General features: G+C 33.8%; 1 non-coding gene across 1 annotated transcript; it reads right to left on the bottom strand.

The window, feature by feature from the left end:
* Positions 1-7,034: 7,034 nt before the first annotated feature.
* On the bottom strand, positions 7,035-7,107 carry Trnaa-ugc (transfer RNA alanine (anticodon UGC)). Its single transcript has one exon. It is a non-coding gene; the product is annotated as a tRNA-Ala (tRNA).
* Positions 7,108-7,671: the final 564 nt, after the last annotated feature.

Below are 7,671 nucleotides of genomic sequence, written 5' to 3' on the forward strand. Positions count from 1 at the left end.
TTGTGAGTGTGTCACCAATAGTTGTCAAGAAGATAGAGATGATTTAAACTTTAAACAAAGAATGTTTCATGTCTTAATAAGGGCAACTGTTTGTTAATGTTCTGAAATTCGAAATGTCTACTGAATTTTTCAAGTAATGAGTTATATACTTAAGTATACCTTTATGTCCAACTTGATATCTCTTAAATTTCATTTTATTTTTAAATAACTATTGGAAGTTTCTAGCAATAACAAACACTGATAATTCAGTGTATTTAAAGATTCTACATGGGAGCTAAATTGAAGGCAAATGACCCCTGAGTGTCCATGACCAAAACTACTCACCAGAAGTGAGTCATAAATTTTAAATTCGTTTTACCAGAGGAAAAGTCACACATTGATTCAGTCACAGCTCTTTCTGCATATCCAAAGTCACATGTCTATCAAGTTCTTGTTTTAGGTACTACCTAGAATCATAAAACCTGAATATCATGACAGGAGACTTCTAACCTAAGCAAAGGTAGAGGGAAAAAGTTAAGAACTCAGTCTGAGAAGTCAGCATACCTCAGTTTAAATCTTAATGTAATCTTGGGTGTTTGCCTCCCATATCAATAATATGGGAATAAAAATAAAAGGTTGATAAAAGGATGAAAAGAGATATTGGACATACAATCACTGGAATGGATCCTAACATAAAATAGGTTTTTAAAAAAATATTTTATCTTTTAGTTGTAGATAGACACAAAATCTTTATTTTATTTTTATGTGGTGCCAAGGATTGAATCCAGGGCCTTGCACATGCTAGACAAGTGCTCTACTGCTGAGCCACAACCCCAGCCCATAAAGTAGGTTCTTAAACATTGAATTATAAAGAGTAATGATTGTTACCTTTGAGACCTGGGAGAAGGCACTGTGGGTACGAATTCAATGTGGATTAAAGAAAGCGTAAGCTATAATTCTCTGCCTGAAATATTTAGTCTGACACTTCAAGTATAAAAATGTTATCCCCATCATTCTTTCTACTGACCCTCCCACTCTCAAAACAACTGGATCCTTCCAGACTAACTGGAAGGATCCCAGCCACCTGACACAACTACATGCACGCATGACACAACTACACACAATGTCTCGTGCATTTCCCATGACTTATCCTGCTCATGCCAGGTAATAGTTTTGACTTTATCCCCCTAGGTGATTATTTCAGGTTGTCTCTATTTCAAATATTTTCCATTTGTCATATACATTTTCCATCATATACTCTTTAACTCTTGAAAAACTTGTAGCCTGGAGTACTGAAATATAGGTTAGTGAGTTATGAGATATGAAGGCAAAGCCACATTAGCACATAGTCTAGACATTAATAATTATGGAGCATACATGCCCTTGTTTTTGAAAATATGTACGTACCCTTCCATCAATGCTAAATTAATCTTCATATTTGCCTATCATTATATTTATTATATTCAGTGCTGTGAAAGTAATTTATAATTAGTTCAATTGCATAACATCAAGGGAATGGTAAAGTGCAGTATGATACGTCCATATGATGTAACATTATGAAACAATTAAAATGATGTTCACAAAGGGAAATGGAAAATGCTAATGTTATATTGCCTAGTGAATAAAGATAGGTTATAATCATGTTCCATATAATATGCTTTAAACCATCTAAGAAAAAATTCAATTTATATTACTATATAAAATAATTTAATAATATTCTGTATGAAATATAGAACATATACATCTCAAATGCAAAAGATATTTAAGTATATATATAAAACTTACTGAAAATAAATATTATATTTACAGTGATTATCTGTTGATGAAGGGAATTATGGGTGATTTTTCTTATTTGTTTTGTTTTCTCTCCTTTTTCACACTTAATATTATATATAATGCAAACAATGTTTTCATAATCAGTAGTAAATAAGTATTCATTATTGCAAATAGTTAACACAACTGAAGTTAATTATGTTTGAGCACTGAGATCAATTAATTATCTAGGATATTGATATCTGAATCTCTTACTCCTTGAAATCTCTAGTACACATGGTTTCCTAGACTGCCAAAGCCAAATGGAAAAAGTTTTACCCTGCAAGCTTTGGTTTACGAATATGCTAAGTAGTCAAAGAATTTGAATACGAACTTTGTGCTATGATTCATATCCTGTTCTAAGAAATATGGGTTACGGTAATACGGTAATATGAATAACCATCCAAATAATTCCATATCCTAATCCCTGGAACAAAAAGACTTTGTAAATGTTATAAATTGTGTATCTTGAAGTGAGTTTCTAAATATAATCACATGCATCCTTGTAAGTGAAAGGCAAAGGGATACTTGACACAGATGGAAGAGGATAATCGAATGTGAACCATGAAGGCAGAAATAAGAATGATGGGGCCACAAATTAAAAGTTAGCTGCCATCAGAACCTTGAAGAGGCAAGGAAGAGACTCTTCACTAGAATCTCTGGAGGGAGCAGAGCTTGACCAACACCCTGATTTTGTAACTTATTTCATACTGCTGGCCTCCTCCAGCATGATAAGAGAATAAGATTCTGTTGTTTTAAACTACCAATTTGTGGCAATTTGTTATAACATCCAGAGGAAATGCATACTTATAGAGAAATACATGAAACATGGCTCCTGGCTGCTAGGAGTTTCTAGACTAGAGGGTTGAGTGAGGCTCAAGAAGAGAAAATTATAAAATGTTATAACATGACTAGTGCTGAGGAAGACATTCTCAAGGAGGTCACTTGGGAGCCAGGTCTTAGATTATTAGTGAATATCAGTAAAAGGACATGTCAACCAATGCTAACCAATTTCTTGGGATAGGGGGTATTTATTAGACTTTCAAGAGAAAATATTTGTGGGTTCAACTTTTTGAGTAACACAGTACTCAGTGTGTGACAGAATTTGCTAGGGCATAGGAGAGAGATTACTGGACTGGGAGTCAAGATGTGTGTTTTGTCATTGTTTTTGCACTAAGTAGGTATGATTTGGGGCAAAGTCAACTACTGATAGGTATGTAAAGTTTCATACATATATGTAAAATTTAAGGTTTGGAGTAGATTTCTAAGGACGTCCTACCATATTAAATTTTCTTAAATCTATGTTTTGATGATACTGGCACAGCAAAGATTGAGAACCATTATATGTAGCCTGGTAAATTTTAATTATTTATAAGACTGAGGTAACTATTCATAAAAAGTTGTATTAAGAATTTTAAATAAATTATAAGTGTATAGTTATGAGAATGAATTTGTGTGAATGTAATTTCATGTAACTATTTGCACACTTAAGCAACACTCAAGAAACTCAGAAGGCATTCAGACATTACATTGTATTATGCTTCCCAAATTTTCTCCTCTTAAAATGTTTATGGTAAACTAAAATAGACACAAGAATCATGATTAAGTAATATGTTTGGGACCCAAGTGTGGAAAGATGAAGGAAAACAATAAAGTTAGCACTGGGAGGAATATTTTTATTGTCTGTTTTAAATTGTCACAGTGAAGGAAAATAAGGTGCAGAGGCTGAAATGGTTTAATCAATCCAGGTGCAAAAAAATAATAATAAACTGATGTGGTGGTGCAAGCCTGTAATCCCATTAGCTCAGGAGGCTGAGGCAAGAGGATTGCAAGTTTGACGCCAGCCTCAGCAACTTAGTGAGACCCTAAGCAACTTAGAAAGACCCCCATCTCAAAAATAAAATAAAGGGTTGGGGGGCATAGCTCAGTGGATGTGTCCTTGGGTTCAATTCTTGGTACAAAAAAATGGCAAAACTAAAACAAACAAAAACATTTCTTTGCTTTGTTGTTGAAGCCTTAATAGGAAGGTTAAGACTGACCCCTAGGGTAGGAGGTGAAACAAAACAGCCTTTGAATTTTGCCAGCACTATGGATCATTGACAAGATAGCTTCAGTGGCTCAAAAATGCAGGTCAGGTAGAAATTCAACTATTATCAACCAAATTATCTTTCCTACTAATATAAGGTAGAACCTAGCTCATAGTTTGCTTTTTTCATGGCATTATGATCAGTCTCCTACAGTTCATCTATAACACTGGACATGGACACAAAGGTGCAAATTAGTATATGAATTCGAAGACATCTGCAGAGAAAGACTTCTCAGAGGAAGTGCCAAGAAGAGTCACTGTAAGCCAGGGGGGAGCTGGGCAGGAATGGGCTTACTAGGCAAAGATGACAATGGAGCAAAGGGCCAGGTGAGAAACAGCTTGCTGTGAGTGGAGAACTACATCTGCTTTGATACTGCTGGAACATAAACTGTGAGGCAGAGACTAGTGAAAATTAAGGCTACATAGTCCATCAAAGAACAGATTACAAAGCCCTTTTGATTTCTGGCCAAAAAGCTTGAACTTGAACCTAAAGGCCAATAGAAAACATTTGAAAGAAATGCTCCCATTATATAGACAAATAGATGGAATGTTATACATAGAGAAAGAAACTTTTTCAGCTTCTAATGTATATAATGTTAGAAATTTTACAAAGTATACTGAAGAAGCAGCATAAGTGATAACAGATTTCATTAAAATCAACATCAAGTAATTGAATGAGCTGTTAGAACATTGGCTTTAACTCAAAGCAGTGTGTTGAAGGTAGATTCAAGGGTCAGAATTTGTTCTGAGCTGAATATTTGTGGCAGAATTTCTAGCAATTTGGAGTTGCCTGAAGAGAGATTTTGTTTGTCTTGAAGGGTCATATTCTGAATTAAGGTGAAGTTTCTTAACACGACTTTTTAAATGCCTCCTTAACCTTTCTCCTTGCCTTCAGTCTTTTTCCACTTAATTCTACTTTGCACACTATGTGCTTATGTCTTGGTTGTAAAAGTACTATTGATTCACATCATCAGTTATATTTTGCCTGAAAATAACAAATCTAAATGTTCTGACCTTAGCTCTCTTGTTCCAACCTTAGATTCTCATATTATTTTTTATTATTTCCTTTCATACATCATATATTTCATCCAAACCCTTTCCTCTGGTAATATCCTGAATGCTTCTAACCACCATCATTCATAGCATCTATGCCATGACTTCACCTTCTGTCACTGATATGGCTCAGTTCAAGCATTTATTCTTATATTGTAGTTTTCCTTGTCCTTAGTATGGAAGTTTTCTCAGCTTCTTCTTCCATCATCATGGTTTTGTGTCTATGCCTGTTTTATAGTCCTTTAGATATTCTGCCTAATGTTATTTATCATGATCTCTCAGCTAAACTCAGAGAGAGGGAGAATCATATCTTATTCATCAATATAAATTCAATTTTTTATCAGTTATTTCTGCTAGGTGTCCTTCTTTCACTTTTTTCTATGTAGAAGTCTTTTACACCTTTTAAGACACAGTTAATTAATTATGTTTGCAGTTCCTTTCTGACTTTCTTTTTCCACCATGAAAGAGTTTACTACCTACCCTTGGCGAACCTACGGCAGTTTACTCTTTTCTTATGACACCTAAAATTTGAGTGCTAGTTTAATACTTGAGTTCGGTGCACACAATAATTGTTCCTATTTTCTCTCAACTTAAATCTGACCATAGAAATAATGGTGTGGGGCTGGAGTTGTAGCTCAGTAGTTGAGAGCTTGCCTAGCATGTATGTGGCCCTGGGATCCATCCCCAGCACCACATAACAACACATAAACAAAATAAAGGTGTTGTGTCTATCTACAAATAAAAATATTTAATAAAAAGAAATAATGGTGTGAAATCTGAAGGCATGGACTCTTTCCAGATATATGAAGATATGAAAATTGCTATCTTTTTTGAAAAAATACTGAAATTGAAGAATGATATCAATCTCAAGGGGCATTACACTGACTTCATTTGATGGTTATTTCATATTGTACCCTTCTGATTAGCCATGAAGAAGTTTCTATACCCAAAATCAATCATTGCTAGATTTTATCATCCTTCTTCCTTTATAATTGCTCATCAATCTCATAATTATTCTCTGAAACATGAATCCATATGTATATTTCCAATTCATTTTCTTTGCCTGTTTAAAATATTGTTGTTTAGAACAATTTAAGAGTTCTTCAGGAATAATTTAATTCACAGAATCTCTACATCTGTTGCATATTTTTTTAAAATGACTCTACCATTATGAATGAGATTAGTTTGGACCAGCTTTCACAGATTTTGTAGACTCTTCTTACCGAGAAATATTTTTACTGAACACATTATGCAAGTGCCATATCTATATAGATTAATGTCAAATGAAGTTCTTGAGCCATTTCTTTAAATTTCGATCAAATGAAAGACCCACTCTTCAAGCATTGAAGGAATAATCTTAATTATTACACTTGACTTTGGGGTTGGAACTTGGGAACGACAAGTGAAGCATTCACTTGAGGTACAGGCTTAAATTGTATTTGTGCTTAGAAGTTTGAGTTTTTGGTCATCATTTTTGGGGAATAATTTATATTTTTAAAATGCTTCATGTTTATAACTGAGTGTTTTGTTACTCCCTTAATTGTTCACTTGAAATGAATGCCTCACTCCCCTCCCCCTGGTCCTGGTCTCTCTTGGCTTACAGCATATTTGCACTAAGTCTTAACACTCCTTTTGTTTGCTTCAGCCCTGGATCTTCCAAACCAGCCTAATTCACCAATTGGGACTGATGGCATCTCTGAATGATGTATCAAAATCAATAAATTTAATGCACACTTTCATTAAAGAGCAACTCCTGGGCCTCTTAGTACTACCCTAACTACCACGATATCCAAACAGTCCATATTGGCAAATGACGTAAGATCCAGAGTATCTTTCAATATATAATGAGCAAAAAACAAAAATAGGTAAATTGTAAGATGTTTACAATTCTATGGGATGAAGGGGACTGACAAAAGGGAAGAAAAACACTGCTTTTTGTATAGTAATTTGTAAGATATCTGTTTTGCTTAACAGATTAATTCTTTATAATAAATATTATCTTTCCATAATTTTTGTTTTCTTGATTCATATGTATTCAGTGATAATAGATAATATATATTTTTTATTTCTAAAGACTTTGGCAACAAGCTGTGGACATTTTTTTTGGAGGTGCTGGGGATTGAACCCAGGGCCTTGTGCATGCAAGGCAAACACTCTACCAACTGAGCTATATCCCCAGCCCTAGGCTGTGGACATTTTTAATGACCATTGCTACACAGTATTATACCTAGCTTCTTAGGAAGGAAATTAATATTAAAAGTAGAAATACAAGGGTACCTTTCCATATTCTTAGGTGGATATAACCAGTGCCTTTAAAATATACTAATAGTATAAGTTCTCATATACCTTTTAACTCATGTTTATTAATCGTAAGGGGTTTATGGTTTTTCTTATATAAATGATAACCTAACTAATAATTCTGGAAAATATCATAGCAGTCAATGTTTAACTTTCAAGTGTCTTTAAAATATGAATCAGATAAAGATTGTATTTTTCATTTTTGGAACTTTGAGTATAATCAGAAATTTATATCTTTATATGCAGTATAAATGTCAACAAAAGGATTGAGAATCAGGGATTCTATAGATCTTTAGAAAAAATATAATGCATTTCTTTAATTTCACAGATGAAAAAGTGAAACCACAATGTAATACCATTCTTGCATCCCATTCTTCCTCTCCTTAGATATACTTATGTGTGCATTTGGCTTTGTTTAATAAAAGAGTTATGGATTTAAATTC

Source organism: Urocitellus parryii, chromosome X, assembly GCF_045843805.1.
Source record: "Urocitellus parryii isolate mUroPar1 chromosome X, mUroPar1.hap1, whole genome shotgun sequence".
NCBI lineage: Eukaryota > Metazoa > Chordata > Mammalia > Rodentia > Sciuridae > Urocitellus > Urocitellus parryii.